The 19,818-nt window shown below is 35.9% G+C and overlaps 1 protein-coding gene across 3 annotated transcripts in view; it reads right to left on the bottom strand.

The window, feature by feature from the left end:
- The window catches only part of KCNB2 (potassium voltage-gated channel subfamily B member 2), a 480,892-nt gene that overhangs the window by 424,523 nt on the left and 36,551 nt on the right, over positions 1 to 19,818 (bottom strand). The gene's annotated exons all lie outside the window — the stretch shown is intronic.

The following is a 19,818-nucleotide window of genomic DNA, read 5'->3' as shown; positions in this document are numbered from 1 at the left end:
CTTCCAGGATAGTCATGATGTTGAAATGAGATAACACATGTAAAATATTTCACGAACTTTAATATTCTGTAAAAACTTCAGTTTTGGGGCAGCTAGGTGGCGCAGTGGATAGAGCACCGGCCCTGGATTCAGGAGGACCTGAATTCAAATCCGGCCTCAGACACTTTACACACTTACTAGCTGTGTGACCCTGAGCAAGTCACTTAACCCCAATTGCCTCACTAAAAAACAAAAAAAACCCCAAAAAACCCCAAAACTTCAGTTTTTCCTTCTTTTGTGTCTTTGCTCATGACATTCCCCTGTCTTCCATCTCTCTACTCATTCCATTTTGAGCCCTACTTCCTCTAAAACATTTCCCCTAGGTACTCAGATGCACATTGACAGCTTTATCTGAAGTACTAAATCACTTAGAAACAACTTTAAAGATCTGGGCTCAGCTCCTCCTTTTGATGGTTAAAAAACTGAGCCACCATGGACAGGGAAGTCACTCAATCTCTAGAAGTTTCATTTTTTTTAATGTAATAAATGCAGTGACTTATTGTCTGCTCTTTTTCCTCAATCATTTCACACAACGTTTTTGCCTCCCAACAAAGTTGTTAGTTCCTAAAGAAACATCTCTAAGTAATCTCTCTACTAAATTCACCAGAGTGGCAAGAACAGCTCTGGCTACAGGCATATCTTGGAAATATCAAGGGTTTGACTCTGGACTACTACAATAAAGTGAATCACAATAAAATGAGACACGTGACTTTTTTTGGTTTCCCAGTGTATTTAAAAGTTATTTTTACACTATAGTTTAGTCTACTAAGTGTGCAATAGTATTATGTCTAAACAAGTTTAAAATAATTCTTTATCACTAAAAAATGCTAATCTGAGCCTTCAATAAAGCATAATCTTTTTGCTGGTGTAGGGTCTTGAAGCCTCAATGTTGATGGCTGCCAACTGGTCAGTGTGGGGGGTTACTGGAGGTAGGGTTGGCTGTGGCAATTTCTTAAAATAAGACAACAATCCAGTTTGCTGCATGAATTTCCTCTTCCTTTAACGAGAGATTTCTCTATAGCATTCAATGCTGTTTGATAGCATTTTTACTCACAGTAGAATTTCTTTGAAAATTGGAGTTGATCTTTTCAAACCCTGCTGCTGCTTTATCAACTAAATTTATGTAACACTCTTCAATACTGTGCCTCAGGGAATAGGGAGGCCGAGGACAGGGAGAAAGATGGGGATAGGCCAGTCAAAAAGAACACACATAAAACATTTATCGATTAAATACACTATCTTGTATAGGCACAGTTCATAGCACCCCAAAACAGTGATAATAGTAATATCAAATATCACTGATCACAGTGATGACCATAACAGATATTATATAATAATAATGAAAAAGTTTGAAATATTGCAAGAATGAATAAAATGTGACACAGAGACACAATGTAAGCACATGCCATTGGAAAAATGACAAACTTCCTTGATTCCAGGTTGCCACAAACATTCAGTATGTAACAAAACAAAACAAAACAAATTACAATATCTGTGAAGCACAATAAAGAAAAGCACAATAAAATGAGGTATACCTGTATAGTATTGGTACTATGCTCATGCTTTGACCTCATTTCAATTAGCTCAAAAGAATCAGGATTACAATCCAAACTTGAGGTAAGCCTCCCTCATAACTGAGCCCTTACAAAAATTAAGGTGTAATATAAATGCTAAAAAAAACCAAAAAACTTTCCAGTGACAACTGATAGTGTTGGACAAATGAAAATGACTGACTCCACCACTATCACAGTAAAAATTTTGAGATTTCTACAAGATTCAAAAGCCTTCTTATGCCGGGAGTAGTTCTCAAAGCAAAAATTTTCAAATTATTAATTCAAAGAGGTCAGAATCTCCTCCTGATTGATTTGGTGGCAATTGAAATTGGACAAAAATTTAAGATGAAGCACTTGATGAAAAAAGAAACAAAGTGGAAAATCCTGAAAAATGCTGAGGCACCAGAGCAATAGAAAATGTTAGGCTGATAATGGAACATGAGTAGATACAGTTGAAGAATACTGATTAAAATATTTCTTAAAAAGAAACACTGAAAAGAGATTGGAAAATGCCTAAAATTTATAAAAATAGAATGTATTGCATAAAAAAAATTAGGATCTGGCTTTGCCTTTCTCTGGTATAAGTTCTCTGCTATGCTCTGTGGCATTTGACCTATGTTCTTTTTCTTTGTTTGTTTTTTGGTTTTTTTTTAATCAATAAAGTATTTTATTTTTTTCCATTACATGTAATTTCTCAACCTTTGTTTATACAAGCTTTACAATTTCAGATTTTTCTCCCTCCCTCCCCTCCCTCCCCCCTCCCCTAGACAGCAGGTAATCTGATATAGGTTATATATATATATATATATATATATATATATACACACACACACATAATAACATTAATCCTATTTCTGCATTAGTCATGTTATAAGAGAAAAAAATCAGAGCAATGAAACAACAGAAATAGTATGGTTCATTTAGCATCTATACTCCGCAGTTCTTTTTTTTTTTTTTTTCCTGGATTTGGAGATCCTCTTCCATCACGAGTTCCCTGGAACTCTTCTGTGCCATTGCATTGGTGAGAAGAATATAGTCCATCACAGTGGATCAACGCTCAATCAACCTATATTCTTGAAGGCTATTCCTAATTGAGTGTAAGACTGCCATGTGGAGGCAGCCTTAAATATTGTCCTAATGATGGGTTGTATGCCTTCCTAAGAAGACCACTGTGGGAGGCAAGGGAGTGTGGTATATAGACTGAACATTAGATTAGGAGTCAAGGGGTCTGGAAGTGAATCTTGGATCTGACACTAAGAATTTATGTGACCCAGAAAAATTTACTTTACTCCTTCAGGGCTTTCTCAAAGAGTCACCGTGCTTTAGTGCAAAGTTGGATTTGGGTAAGAAGACTGAAATTTGAACATTATCGATCCCACTTATTACCTGGTAACCTTGAGCAAGTAACTTGATTTTTCTAGGCTTCAGACTCCTCATTTTTAATTAGATCATCTTCCATTCTGTCTCCTATACTAGTGATGTTCAAACAGATCCATCATCAAGGTGTTTTAGGTGCAGTTTTAGTAGGTGTTTGCTAAAATTGGATTATATTCATTGTAACCTAAATATCTGACTTGCAGACTCCCAAGAAGTAGAGGACTGCTGAACTAGGAAGTCTTTTCACAACCTCATGGGGTTATAGATCTGAAACTTGAAGGGGGCTAGAGGTAATCGAATCTAGCCCCTTTATTTTGCAGAAGAGGAAACTGAGGCCCATAGAAATAAAGTAACTTTTCCAAGGTCACACAACAGTAGAGCCAGAATTTGAACTCCAAATCCAATACTCTTTGCACTATCCCATGCTGCTGCCTCCATTTCTAGAGCAAGTCTCTGAAGCATTTACTTACAATGCACTTTAGCCCTGAATGTCACCATCTGTCTTTAAGACATTTAAAACCCCTGCTCCACAGCTGCAAGACTTGAGCTTGTAGGAAGTAAAGACAAGAAATGAGAAATCATGATGAGGAGCCTGAGGGAAGAAATGTTCTCAAGAGAACAAAGCTGGATGGATAGGAAATGAGTTGAATGTCTCCAAAACCCTCTTGTGTGCCAAGGCAGGGTCTTAGAGGCTGTTTATGCATTGCTAGGCAAAAAATGATCATTTGGGTAAGAGTCAAATTGTCATGAAGTGTTCCCAGAAGTAACATAAAGGGCACTGCTCTCAGACTGAGAGGATCTGAGTTTCAAATCTTGGTTCTACAACTTCATAACTCTGGAGGGAGTCACTTAATCACTTTGTGCCTCAGTTTCCTTATCTAGAACATGAAAGTGAAAGGAAGTTCTATAACATGAAAGTGAAGAAAATTCTTTGTATTACACCTCAAGGTGCTATGTAAACACATTATTTCCATCCCATTGTTAGGCCTTCTTACATATGTTGTTTTCACAGAATCATATAATTACATATGTATTTACAATTTCATGATAAGGTAAAAAGTTTCCTCAAAACAAGGGTTCATATACTGTTTCATCAATCCCAAAGTGATCCTTGGATAGATTTCAGTGGATCTGTGAATTTCCATGACAAAAAGTGATACTTTCATTGTCCATAACTTTTTTTTTTTGTAAACCTAAGTATTTGATTTTATGCATTTAAAAACATTACTGCAAGAAGGGGACCATGGGCTTCATCAAACTTCCCAAGGTCTCCATAAGACAGAAAAGGCTAGTAACCCCTGCTCTAAGAGGATTAGGCATTTACTAAATAACTAAATAAAACTTCTAAACACAATATGTAAGAAGTTTAAGAATTCATGTAGCTTAATATGTGGTTTTTCTAAGTACATAAAAGCACACCTCTAATATAGAGGTATGTATAGAATGTATGAAACAGGCACAATTTAAGAGACCATTAACACAATTTTCCATAAGGTTGTATATAACTAGCACTTTAAAAACGTAACACACAGAAACTTAAAATATTTATAACAGCTCATATATTGGAGTTGGAAAAGTAAAGACCAGCAAGTGCTTAAAACTACTTTGCTTTAAATTTTATTATTCATAACATAATTACCTTACTTATATAATATGATACTTTTCACAGCTACAAAACTAATCTAAGAAAATATGAGTTAGCTTTTTGAGTCAATAACAAAGTCATGGTGTACCAGATACTGCTGTCCTATGCTTCCACAGGTACTACTTTTTTTTCATATGTAGTTCACAACAGGCAGTACAGCAAAACAGATAGTGAGAGAGGCTTGGAATTAGGAAGATCTGGCTTTGAATCCTGCTTCAGACGCCTGCTCTGTGATCCTACACAAGTCACGTAACTTCTCATCTGCAAATGGATCTAGTAATAGTACCAGCTTGCCAGGGTTGTTGTTGTTGTTGTTGTTTTTCAGTCATTTTTCAGTCATGTCTGATTCTTTGTGACCCCATTTGCAGTTTTCTTGGCAAAGATACTGGAGTGGTTTGCCATTTGTTTCTCCTGCTCATTTTATAGTTGAGGAGACTGAGGAAATGAAGGTGAAGTGACTTCTCCAGGGTCATACAGATAGTAAGTGTCTCAGACCAGATTTGAACTTAGGAAGAGGAGTCTTCCTGACTCCAGGCCCAGTTCTTGAACCACTGTGCCACATAGTGAGGGTCAAACCAGATAATATATGCAAATCATTGTGCAGATCTTACAAGGTTATATGAATGTGAGCTATTATCATTACTCATATGAAGTTTAGGAGACAAATGATCATTTTTTAAAAGTCTGGGCTACCAACCCCCATTTTCTGTCTCAAAACCACAAATTTCACTTGATAATGACACAGATGGGTCACATTAGGCACAGCATGGAGAGCAGAAATATCTGAAGTGAAAGTTTTTGTGGCACTAATGAAACAAATGTAATCTACTTTTGAAGCAGGCACAACTGTTTGTGGTGTTGTTTTGGTTTGGGGGTTTGGGGTTTTTTTGTAAGACAACTTGAGTAAATCCTGATTTTCAAGTGCCTATCTTGACAGTACTGCTTAATCTGGAGAAAGAGATCTTTTTTACCTTTAAAAATACATATTTAATCATTAACAGAGAAGCCTCCTAGATCAGGCATTTAAAATCAATGACACTAACTAATATAAAAGGCTGTCAAGCAAGGAGTATTTGAAATCACAGAGTGCAGCTAGCTTTGTACTAGAGTCTGACACCTTTGTACCTGCATGAATACACAGATACACATACACACACATATATACATATACATATATATGTGTGTGTGTGTGTGTGTGTATTTTACATATGCACACAAACATCTTTCACCTTCAGAGTGGGCAATCCTACAAATGACTAGGCCTGCAGGCACTGTCATTAGGTGGCTGCCCTTGGAAGTGCTTTGGCTTGGGTTATACCCATGCTATTTTAAGTGACATCCAGATCTTGTGGTGACATGAGGGATGACTGGATGAAAGATGAGTGAAAACAAGAAGTCTAGGGTCTCATTGACCTCTATCATCTTGTATTAAAATCTGATACTGCTTGGGAAAGTCCTTGTTCTTTTTTATCTTGGTCCATTAAACAACTTGCCTTCTATCTGAGAGCTTCATTGCATTTCACAAACACTGGGAATTTTGACAGACTATGCATTCATCTTTTATGATCTTGGACTGGTCCTAAATGACAAATGAAGGCCCAAATGAATGAAACTTTTTAAATTTGGGGCCATAGATGTCATTCTTTAGGAGAACAAAAAAAAAGATCCCAGTTATAAGTATGTTTGGATATACTCATATTATTGTTTTGATTTTTAAAGTACTTTCTAAGTTTAACAGTGAGAAATTTTAGAATAGATTTTTTTATAATTTTTTTTTTTTGCAGGCAATGGGGGTAAAGTGACTTGCCCACGGTCACACAGCTAGTAAGTGTCAAGTGTCTGAGGCCAGACTTGAACTCAGGTACTCCTGAATCCAGGGCCGGTGCTTAACCACTGCGCCATCTAGCTGCCCCTAGAATACATTTTTAATTACAAAAAGTTGTTTTGTTCAAACTGATCTGACCTGAGAATATGTGGGGACAGTCCTGAATTAAGAATACTCTGTCATTTTAAAATCCTAATAATCAATGAAGTTTTACACTGCAGAGCTGGGGTTGGGGGTAAGGGTATAAACACATGCACTGTAATAGATTTGAAGTGGAGCAAGTTTTATGGTTTGTGAGTTTCAAATTATATTTGAATTTTTTAAAAATTGTATTTGCCAACTAAAAGCAGCTTTTTTAAGTTTAAAGAAAAAAGAACTCAAAAGCATTTTTCAGTCACTCACAGATTCCTTCAGAGCAAAGCTTTTTCAACCTAGAGTCAGTTACTATCTCTTTTTGCAGAGTTTTCTTTGTGATATAGAGGAATACTGATGATTACGTGGATTTACTTTATATCCTTCTACTTTGCTAAAATTGTTTCAACTAACTTTTTAGACTTGTTGTCCCATATGCAATCATATTTTTATTATATCATGTTAATAGAAATGCTTGTTTGAGTCCATAAATTTAAAATAAAATAAATTTTAAGAAAAAAGCAAAGAGTCTACTGCTTGTTTTTATATTTTGGTAATTGTATTTTAATATAATTAGTTGCTTTGATAATCCCTTGCTTTTTATTTTATGAAGCTAAAACCATTTTGTGAGAAGGGATCCCATAGGCTTCACCAGACCACCAAAGGGGTCCACGACACAGCAAAAATTATGAACCTTTTCTTAAAGCAACATTTAATCTTAATACACAAAACAATGATTTATTGCATATTCCATCTGTTGTAACCTGTATTAACTCATAATAGGAGTGAAAGTAATGCAGGCAGTTTACACTCTGCTTTTTTGCCGAAGCTAATGACAAAAAAACCACCAACCAGCCTGTCACGCTCTCGACATACTGGTGTCATGGTGGCAGAAGTTATTTGTGGGAAGGTCTTTGCTACACTGCATGTTGCTGATAAGCCTTCTGACTCATAAGAAATGTCCACATTCTGTACAATTCTAATGTTATGTTCCATTGCATTCTAATTTGGAAGAAAATTGGTATAGGCATATTATTAATCAAATGAGATATTTGTAAAGCATTATGACAGTGGGTGGCACATATTAAATGTTTAATAAATTCCTGTTGCCTTCCTTCTCTACATCACCATTAATTTCAAAGTTTGATCAATCTACATACCCCACACCTTGACTATGCTGGATAATAGTTGAGGTTAGGGGAGGTGCGGCGATAGATTTAGAAGTAGTGATATAAAAACAAAAGACATCAAAAATCACAAAAGACTAACATCTGATAGTCAAACTAAGAATTAGGGATTTGGAAACTGAGGGCAGGAATTCCTATGCCAGTTCTCCTCTTTAACCACCTGTGCTGCCCGTGAGCAAGTCACTTCCCTTTGCCTCAGATTGCTTTTCTGTAAAATAAAGAGATTGGGTTTCATTATAAAAAAAATCCCTTCTTGATCTAACACCAAAAAACCCGTGAATGTGGAAAAATATTTAAATCATTCTGGATTTTCCCAAAGTAGAAAAATGTAAAATATTAGGATGATCCTTTCTTAATGCTTTTGCTAACCAAAAATAGCAGATGATTAATTTTATGATGTCTCACAGTTGAAAAACAGAAAACAAATCTGTTAATGACCAAATCAGTGTACATGAAATTTCAAAACCAAAGCAATTAAATGCTGCCAATGTACTCTGTTCTGTGTTACCATTGCTTAATAGGAAAAGAAGCCTTCAGCTTTCTTGACTTTGAAAATAATAATCACTGATTGTGGCTTAATGACCAATGTTGAAAGCCATACTAATGTCTTCCATTAAAGTACATGGAAACCAAAGGGTTGGATGCTTGTTTGTTTTCCTGAAGAGTCAGGGAAATTGCTTACATAGTGAGGCTAGCCTTATTTGAGGTCATTTGAAGATACAAAGAGAATGCTATATACATGATTCTAAGGTATTCTCTTTTCTCCAGAATATTGATATATACAATTTAGCATCTTCATTCTTCCTTTCAAACACAGGAGAAAGAGCTCTAAGTCTCCTTGAATACTTCTTCCTGTCTCTTGGGTGTTCTCCCCCTGATCAATAGGTAGAGGGCACAGTAACCTCACACAGTGGACTTTCAGACCATACTAGCTTTCGTGACAGAGAAACAGCCATATGCCCATGTAAAGGTTACCTTGGGTATATCTATGTTGGCCTTTTGAAGACAGGAACTGACAGCACTGCAGGGTTTTAAGAAAAGGTCTCAGATATTGAGCACAGGAAGCCAATAAAATGGCCTTAAGAGCAACATGAAAAAGTGATCACAAGGGCATGTTCTGGAAAGTGAAAAGGAGAATGGTTCAGACAAGGGATCATTAGAATTTGGCTGTGTTCTTTTTTGGGGGGGGGGGTCAATGAGGGTTAAGTGACTTGCTCAGGGTCACACAGCTAGTAAGTGTCAATTGTCTGAGGCCGGATTTGAACTCAGGTCCTCCTAACTCCAGGGCCGGTACTCTATCCACTGTGCCATCTAACTGCCCCTTGTGCTTTGTTTTAAGCCTTGAAGAATGATTTCATTAGTATCAAGAACTTATAGTGTAGAAATCCCCTCTAGGTGGGTAGTACAGGTGAATAGATTGCCAGACTTGGGGTCAAGGAAAGCCTGAGTTCAAATCCAAACTCAGACACTTACTGGCTATGTGACCATGGGAAAAATCACTTAATCACAATCTGGCTCAGTTTCCTTAATTGCAAAGTGGGGATAATAATAGCACCTCCTTCCCAGGGTTGTTGTATCAAATGAGATATTTGTAAAGTGCTTAGCAAAACACTATATAAATATTAGCTATTATTATTGATATTATGACTTCATCTTCTGATGAAAAATCAACAATTTCTCTGTGACTTGTCATCTTAGAGATTTTCCTGGGGCAAAGAGGTTAAGAGACTAAAACTCCACAGGCTCATAGCTAATATGAGTCAGAAGTATCATCTGAACTCCAAACCCAGGTCTCTATCTTTTAGGTCTCACTGCTTTCGCTCTGCTATTGGTATGCAGAGTAAAAATATATGAACAAATTTGTTACTTATTTTTTTTAAAAAAATCTGATTTTTAGAACTTTTTTATCTGACCTGATTAAATATTGAGTTTAATTTCTTTTTAGGTTTGCAGCTTATGATTGAGTTTTGTTGTTGTTGTATAGGTGACATTTCTACCTAAAAGATAAATGTATGAGAGTGTCAGAAAATAATACAAAGCAATCTCCATGTATGGGGCAGACAGGGAAGCTTTGGGTATCTTCTAAATACTAAATTTTCCATCTGAGCACCTGTACTGTATTATCAGAAGAGATTCAACAGTTTAATCTTCATAGCAGCAGGCTGCAGGGAGAGAATAAAGGGAAAGAAAAGAAGCCTGTAAATAATCAATACAGAAAAACCATGATTAGCACGCTAATTACTCCCTTGCTGAGCTGAGCTGAATCAGACAGTATTCGGGAGCACAGCAACAGCATATACAGGTGTTTCTTGTGTCAGGGACATCAGCACTGATACTCACTTTAGACTGATTCTCTTTTCTTGCCATAAATCAGTTTCTAATGGATCACATTGTAATTATTTACCTTCCAAAAATTTGTTGTTGTTGTTGTTAGAAGCTTAAATGGAAGAAGCAAATTGCAATTATTTTCACTTCTTTTTTCCTCAAGTTCTACTCTTAGAAGAATATGGGGAGGAGTGTTAAGTCCTCTTAGAATGGATCTGGAAAATTTTGCAAATGGCCACTAAAACACAACTCCTCCCTTTCTCCATCTTCCCTTACCCTTCTTCCCTCATGAAGACTATGCTAGAGGATCATGATTTCATCTGCAGACTTAAGCAGCAGCACATCACTATGAATCCTTAAACCATTCAAGGAAGGGTGACAGAAGGACAGTGGTGGCTAGTGGATAGAGACCCAATCTGATGTTGACATGGCCTGGGGAAAAAATGTCATGTCTGAAACCTACTGACTGTTTGACCCTGAGCAAATCACTTAATATCTCCATGTCCCTAGGTGTCTCTCTAAGATGATAAGTCCCAGAATTCTTATATATCTGAAGTGGCAGAGTGATGTTTCCTAAACTGAGAGTTCTGCACCAATAAAATCACAGGTCTGAATGAAAAAAAGGAAAACACTCAATATGGAGGGTAGAAAGTCCCTCTCCCAAGACCTCCTCTGCAGAACCTAAGACAGGGCACTGTACAGAGTTGGCACTTCACTGGTGAATCGATATCCATCTGTTGAATGAAAGACTGACTGAATGAATGAACAATCAAACTGATTATGCTGCTGCACCACCCTACCCACCTGTTGCAGATACTGAAACCCCACATTCAAGTAGTATCTCCAAATTCATCCCTTGTTTGTTTTCCTGGTGTTCAACATAACCTTTGGTCTTAACCATGCTTGTAAAGTTGGACTCCATTCCTGCCTATGCCATTCTGGACCTTTGCAAGATGAGGGTGGGGTGGGTACCCAGACAAAACTTCAGCTCATACCTTCTGTCTGGGGTTGGGCCTTGGAATGCGAACCTCAACTTTTCTACACAGACTCCAAAACTTTCTGGTATCCTTGATTTTGATTTATCGTTGCAAGGTCTATATGTTTACTAACATTCCTGGGTGGATGGAGTTTTGAACAAGGAGTCAGGAAGCTCTGAGTCCAAATCCTTCTTTAGATACATACTAGATACCAGGAAAGTCATTTAAGTGCTCAGGGCCTCAGTTTTCTCTTATGGAAAAATAGCATAAAAAGAGCACCTATTTCACAGAGGGTTTTTGTAAGTAGCAAATGAAAAGTCATAGCTATCATTTTACTCATGTTAAAGCAACATATAAATGTAAACCATTGTTATTGTCATTATAACCATCATTATCATTATTTCATTTCCAGGAGAAATGACTTCCCAGGCCTGATTTCTGGGTTTTTTAGGGTGTTCTAATCATTATCCCTACAACTCCTGGTTGGAGCCTACTGGTCTGGCATTGACAAATAAATGCCACTTGGCCCACAAAATCCCTGTAAGGCAAATAGTGAAAGTGTAGTAATTAAGTTGATATGTACTAAGTGGATACTAAAATAAAAATGATAAAGGCTATAACAATAGGATATCAAGGAAAAAATAAAAATATCCACACTATACACACACACACATATAGATAAAGTATACACACATGCATATATATAGTATACACACACATATGTACATATACATATATATATATATGGGAAGCTAACTTCTTTAAGGCCATTGCAGAGTCTGAAATTTTTAATTATGTCATTAGTATAATTAGTATTTCAAGTTTTTATTGAAACTAGAAACCTTTTAAATCTGTTTGCCAATGGTAAGCAAACCATAAAATCAATAAAAAGGGACTGTCAGGAGAGGCTTTAGCCAATTATACCTCACCTTGTCCAATCTCAGAAATTAAACAGGGTTGGGCCTAGTTAGTACTTGGGAGATCACCTGGGAATATCAGGTGGTGGTGCTGTCATTTAGTCTTTCAGTTATGTCTGACACTTTGTGATTCCATTTGGGGTTCCGTTGGCAAAGTTACTAGAGTGGCTCGCCATTTTTTTCTCCAGCCCATTTTACAGATGAGGAAACTGAGTAAAACAAGGTGAAGTAATTTGCCCAGGGTCACACAGCTGGTAAGTATCAAGTGTCTGAGGCCGGATTTGAACTCAGAGCCTCCTGAATCCAGGACTAGTGCTTTATCCACTGCTCCACCTAGCTGCCCCCAAGAGTTATTTATTAAGTGCCTACTATGTGTCACACACTGTGGTAGGCAATGGGCATACAAGACCAAAAAAAAAAAAAGAAATAGTTTCTTTCCTTAAGGATTTTTTACTTTCCTTGTCCCTGCTAGATAATCAGAACATCAGAACATCTGATTCATATATCAAAAATATAACGTGCTTGATATATGCCCTTTTCCATACACTGAGTACAGAAGCGTTATTTACAGTTTTCTTTGCTTGCTAGGCAGTCAATCTTGATTTGCTTCTCTTCTAGGTATGCCACAAATTTTGTCACACCAGGGTTGGTGTTGGGACATACAGCATGCCAAAAAAAGAATGATTTTTAAAGCCATCCAGAAAAATACAATGGGGTATTAATCTGAATTTCCTCTTAAGATGACTATTAATATTTCTATTCTGCTTACACAGGATTTAAAACAAGTTATGAAGGTGCAAATGTACTTGCAATAAAAGTCTTTTAAACTTGCTTTGGAGTTTCTAAATATGGGATAAACAACTGTGAAGTGGCAGGAGAAGTTGGCTGTCATGGAGCTATCAATAAATCAATGTTAGGCTTCTATAATAGCACTCCTCCAAAGAAAGAACTGATATTGATGGAACAGACTGAAGCATGCTATTTTTCACTATCTTTCATTTTTTTCTTTTAATCAAGTTTTCTTGTACAAAATGACAAATATGGTAATTTAAAAAAATAATCATACATGTATAACCAATATCTGATTGTTTGCCACCTCAGGAGGGGGCAGGGGAGGGAGGGAAAGAGGGATAAAAATTGGAACTCAAAACTATAAAGAAAAATGTTTATTACAAAAAAATTGACATTTGGCTGAGAAAAGTAGTAGAGCAGCAGGGCCATCTCACATTCTGTTGCCATTACCCAGTTATACCTTCCTCTACAAAGACTCATCCAGGAACTAATGAAATTTTACTCCCTTATCTAGTTCATCCCCTGACTCTCATTTCCATTTTGTCACACTAACCATATCATAGACATCAGTTAGTTGAAATAGGAAATAAAAGAAAACATACACCATGATCCCTGTCCTCAAGGAACGTTCAATCCAGTCATGGAGATGACAGGTATGTATGGTAATCCAAGGATGAAAAGTTAATGTGGGAAGTATAAACAAAGTTTTGAGAATTCTGAGGAGGGAAATATGATTTTTGGCTAGGGATATCGAGAGAAGTTTTGTGTAGAAAGTGACTCCTGAACTGAATCTTGAAGAGTGTAGAATTTCAACAAGTGAAGCTAGTAAAGGCAAAGGGGATACCTAGAGGTAGGAAAGGAAAAGAGGCAATTTTGTCATGAAAAGTCGTCTAATTTAGCTGAAACACAAAATATATAAAGGAAAGTAATGTGAGAGAAAGCTGGAAAAGTCGCTGGTGCCAGATTATAGAGGGTTCTGAATGCCAATCCATCACTAAGCGTTTAACAAGTACCTCCTATGTGGCACGTACTATGCTATGTACTGGGAATACAAAGACAAAAATGAAACAGTCTCTGATCTCAAGGAAGTTATATTCTAACACAAGAAAACATGAACCTATATATGAATGTATATAAATGTATTCACATCTATAGATCTATATATCTATCATTATCTATCTATCTATCATCTATTGTAAAGAATAGATACAAGGTAACCTTCATAGTCTAAAAAGTTTAAAATTATTTTGAGAGGCGACAGGGCACCACTGAAGGATATGGAAGAAGTGATAATGTATGAGCTGTCCTTTTTTTTTAAAGCAATACTTCTGTTTTAATATCTTTGTTGATACTTTTTCTTTGCCCAATATCCTCACACCCTTCAGGTTGGGATGGGAGTATTTTAGAGAAGGAAAAAAATAAAACTACTTGAGAGAGAAGAAAATTTAAAAAAAACAACAAGGGCAGAACATGGGATAAAATAAAGGGAAATGAGGAGGGCAGCACTAAGGCAGGAGTCTCAATCCTGTTTGATAGCTCTCAATGTATTGGTGCAGTTGAACTGAAAGGAATTGGTAGCAGGTTTTCCAACATTTGCTTCTTTCCACACAAGATCATTTTAAGACTTGGACTCCTGGCTTTACTAGGTATTAGAGAAGAGCTTTTTTCTTTTTTTCTTTTCTTTTCTTTTTTTTTAGCATGCACATCTTCCAGACTGATCCCATCCATGTGGTCTGTTTATCAGAAGAGAAGAATCCTGAGGCTCTCCAGAGTTCAATACTCATCTTCCAGTCTGTATTTGCCTAACCAAATGAAGAGTATTATGCTGCTGGGTTCTACTTAAGCTGATTTTCGTTTTGTTTTGTTTTGCTTTGCTTTTTCTTTCTTTCTTTCTTTCTTTCTTTCTTTCTTTCTTTCTTTCTTTCTTTCTTTCTTTCTTTCTTTTTTGGTGAGGCAATTAGGTTAAGTGACTTGTTCAGGGTCACACAGCTTGTAAGTGTCAAGGGTCTGAGGCTGAATTTGAACTCAGGTCCTCCTGAATCCAGGACCAGTGCTCTATCCACTGTGCCACCTAGCTGCCCCCTACTTAAGCTAGTTTTATACTTCTTGGTTCTGTTTCTAGCTAAATCTACTGCTTTCTAATTATTGTTTTTAACACTGATAACAGGAGTGGCATGTCACTACATGATGTAGAGGCTATTTTTCTTAATTAAGTGTCCAAAATGTGCCTTGAAATATTTGTCTTCTTTAGTACCAGCTGAAGGGTCTACTTCATGTATCTTTTCTGGCTACTTCCCTGGATCACTGCCTACTGATCTTTTTTCTACCTTCAAATGGTAAGTGTTTCACCTCTTTAGTGATCATTTTTGATTGCTGTAGGATTCTAGGTCTATTGTGTCTTCTTTGAGTGTGGTAGCCAAAACTGTGTGACATAATCAAGGCCAATGCAGCATGATTTGGTGCAAAGGAGATGCTGATATGGATTGATTTCCTCATGTCAGAAAAGGTGTTTATTGCCATTGGTGAAGGAGGTTAGCAGAGTCAGATAAATAGGTTATTATTGACCTTCTTCTTCTGATAAATGAACTACTGATTACAAGAAAATTGTTTCCTTTGGAAGGGAATGAACTACCATAATTTTAGTGTTGTAATTAGTGGATGACCTTATTCAATATACAAGTTGGGATCAGGCAAGTACCTATGAATACTACACAATATTGTATAGCCTAGGTCAGATCAAGGGTATTTAGTTACTGTATGTTAGTTTCTATATTTAATCAATAATAATAATAACAATAATAATACTTCATTCTTATTCTGTAAATACTCATTAATTTAGCTATAGTGACATAGACATACAAATAATTCTTAATGGACAATAGCATAGGAACTGAAATAATCATTTTTCTAACCACCTCTGAAATTTCAGTCATGTATTGAGCTCCCAGTGAAGAAACTGACATTAAGGATACAGATCAGCTCTTGTTTTGCAAGTTATGGTCTTAGAGATTGGCCTAGGAAATTGAGGGGCTATTATTCACAAAGAGTTGAATGAAGGGTAAGTATGCCTTAAAAGTGACACTTGAGCCCAGGTTTTCCTTATTCAGAGGCCAGTCCTTTATCACAGTCTTTTCAACATAGCTGTCTCAAGCAGTTTTGTGGTTACAATAATTAATGCAATTCGGAACATTTTTGGAGTGTTTATGAGCTAGTCCCATTTGTGATAATTAAAGTTTAATATGTAGAGGATCACAATTATCACCAATGTTTGGAAAATATGAGTAGTACTATGGAGGTAAGGTAAAAAGAAAAATAATTTAGACTAGAGAAATCACATGCAATTATTTAATAATATTCATCATGCATATGAATCGGTATTAAACAAAGCATGCTTTCCCATTTGAAAGTTAGACCTATTCTTTTACTGAATATTAAAAATAGTATTTTTAGGTCTTCTTTAGGGCAGTTGGGTAAGAGTGGTTGGGTTCTTCATTTTCTTTAATATTATTATATTTCATTATAATATTCTTTTATTTTAAGTTGTATATAACCTCAACATAAGAGAGTGGGTTAAAGCATATAGCCTAGGATCTTGCACTTAAAACTGGTTAACAGTTAATAAACTATTATTTAAACCAGGACATTATTTAATATATGAAATTCTATATACATATATGAAATGTGTCGAACACCAAAGAAACTCAGGTGTTTTGTCAGTAAATACTATGCCCCGCAAAGATGGTACCTGACTTCCGAAAAGTAAATATGAAAAGTACATGTAAAAGGAAAACTCAGAAGAGGTTTAAACTGTCTAATAGGAAGTATTGTAGCCTACCCAAATAAACTGTAACCACAACAGTATCAACCATTATAGCTTTTCAAGGAGTACAAGTGCTAGCTACATACTTAAGACACTAATACAGCTCTCCTGTTAAAGCATTAAATTGGGGGGAGGGTGATGATGAGGACTTACTATGCAATTTAAGTCATTTGGTTCTGGAAAAGCAAGGGAATAGATGGCAGTTAATATGGAATCCATTTAAATAGAAAATTATTTGAGCAGGGCTATTGACTGCATGCAAATGAGTGGTGCTTTCGTAGTATTACTATATAGTAGAATACCAGTAATTTCCATATTTGGCCATTCAAGCACAGAGGATAATGTAGACATTTAAATAACCAACCGATAGATTCTTTCATAGAAATACAGCAAACAGTTCACCTGGGTTAGTAAAGATTCTTTTTGTGTGTTGATACAAGCTTCGTAAGGTTTATTGCCTATGACCAATAAAGCTCCTGAAAATCAGTCAACTTAGTTATAACCCATGACTTTCAGATACATAATTGTGTTAACATCTAGCTAAGACAATGATCTAGAAAGAAGCTTATGTTACTAGAACACCCAGTATTATTACATATAAAATATTTAGGTCTTAAATCTGTGGTTAACAATTATTATTAATTACTATATTTTGATAAGCACATAAATAACTTTTATAAGTATACAGTCAGTGTTAATTCACCACATTTCTAAATAAAAGAAATAAGTTAATAATATTTACATCTATAACAAAATAAAACACTCATCTTCATGAAAACTATATTCTGGGAAATCAGCTTGTTTACAAAACTTCATATGGAACCTGAAAAACTGGAAATAACTTCTATAATGTTTTCAAAATAAAACATTTCCCTTATGACAATGATTAACTTTGGTTCTACATACAAATTATACAACCTAAAAAGCTGTCTTGACCACACAGTGTTTCCTTTAATAATCTGCATATTATTACACAGTTGATCAGCTCCTTACTAAGAGGTTTACTGGAACAATGATTTACTCAATGGCGGCCTAGAGGCCTGGATGGGTTAATTTGCCTCCTGAGGTGCCACTCTTCAAATCAAAGTGTACCACACTTAACCACTGAGTCCAGTCCATATATGTTAATAGTCCTTGAAATCATCTAACATTGAGAACAGCAATTAATTTTCAGGACAAAAAAAGATAAAATTGTAGTCTCCACTTTTCTTGTTTTAGGGGAGAAAACAAATTACCCAGAACCATAGGCAACTTAGCTGGAAGCTTTCATTTATTTAGTATTTATATGCTGGGAATAATGTGTAACAACCTCTGAAACACCTCTGCCCTCCTGTCTGAGGGCGGATCACTCCTTAGTTTCCTCTTACCAAGTTGGGAAGAACTAAAACTCACAGGGTCTTGTGGCCAGTCTATACTTTGCCAGAGGTTTTTACACATATGTCTTCTCAGTACGCATGTGTTAGAGATGGCTTTTCTCCTATTACTGCAGTTTCTACCATCTATATATAAAAATTCCTTACAAACCATTGGGATCTCTGTTCTAAAAGACCAAACCACAGAGACACCCAGTAATGCAATTGGGGTTTATGGCCAGGTGCATGCTCCTGATTATTTAGGTTTATGAGGTTCATATTGTCTTGGAAAATACTTGGTTCCCAACCAAAAAGACATTTCCTAATAAAAAGTCTATTACTTTTTTTAAAAATATTATTTTCCCAGGGAAGCTAAGACTTGAATAAAAGCCAAAACAATTTTCCCATTGCATAGTCCATTTCCTCCATTCCACAGTCAATTTTTCCAACTCCATTGTCCTTTTTCATTTCACATATAAAATGACAATTACCAATTCTTTGCTTTTGCCACTAATGGTGTTTATCCACATACTTCATGTTACAGTTTTTAATGGGAATGAAAATTTATATAATTTATAATTTGACCCTCCCAACTATAAAAAATGAAGAAATGTTGGACTAATGCACAGAATTCACATAATTAAATACCTGAATCATTTTAAAAAGGTAAAAGTACTACAAAAATTAAAATTATATACAATATAAATATCTGGCTTTAATTTGAAGCAATCCATATAGAGTAATCCTTCTATTAAATAAGAAATTGTGTTCTTCTCATAAAGTCCATTATAGGTGTAGAATTTGGGAAAAGTGCTGCCTCTGGAGTAAGAGTATTTGAATTTAAATACCACCTTTGATATTAACTAGCTAAAGGACCTTTTGTAAGTAATTTCATTTTCCTAGATTTCTGCTTCTTCATCTAAAATAAGAGGGGGTTGGGCTGGATGGTTTCTGACCAGCCCTCCAGTTTGAAATCTATGATGTGATGATCAGAAACTTCATGATGTAGCAGTAGGAATAATACAGGAGACATACTATTTCAGGATGTAGGCCTCTCCCATAATTTACTTCAAGAAGGCAATATATCTTCTTTGGAAAAAGCAAGCTAAAACTTTGGGCCTCTTGCATTTTAAGGAGATGAGGAATTGGGGGAGGGGGAAATAAAATTATTGCCTACTCTTTCTAGATACGTCTTGACCCAGAAAGAGAGTCCATAAAAGGTCTTTGCCCTAGTCGTGTTTTTCCCTATTCCCTGCTAACCAAACAAGATGACCTTCCCTCCTCTTTCCTTCCCTCCCAAGTGTAGCCTTCACCTCAGATAGGCCTTGCCCCTGGTGACAACTTATGAGTCCTATATGACAGAGTCCCTCTCTCTACCTCCTCAGTTTTTGCCACTATAGATCCCGTGCTGAGGAGATTGGACAATCACCCAACCCCTACACACAGGACAATGTTTTTTCCCAAATGATCCTTATTCTCCAATGGAAATCCAGATAAATTGAGCAAAAGGAGAAAGTATTTCTTCATTTCAGAAAATAATTCTTTTCTTTAAAAAAACACACACTATAAGATTTGAATAATAATCTTATAGTACAATTAAATAAGATTGGTTGGTTGTTGGGGGTTTTTTTTGTTTGTTGGTTGGTTTATATTTTTACAAAAAAATTCACTTATATAGAATGTTTCAAGAACACATCTGTTGTAAAATGAGGTATAGCTGTGACAATATTTCATGTTTGTCTACTTTGAGGGAAGTATCATATTAACCAACTACTGAAACAGGTAGACCTCATTTTACATTAGGTTTAATTTTTGAAAAGCTTTAATATGGAAAATAAATCCATTTGAGATAGATTTGGGGTTGTCTTTTTAATGAT

Source organism: Dromiciops gliroides, chromosome 1 (assembly GCF_019393635.1).
Source record: "Dromiciops gliroides isolate mDroGli1 chromosome 1, mDroGli1.pri, whole genome shotgun sequence".
Classification (NCBI taxonomy): domain Eukaryota; kingdom Metazoa; phylum Chordata; class Mammalia; order Microbiotheria; family Microbiotheriidae; genus Dromiciops; species Dromiciops gliroides.
Note: the sequence above shows the minus strand (reverse complement) of the source record. Positions and strands in the feature narration are given on the sequence as shown.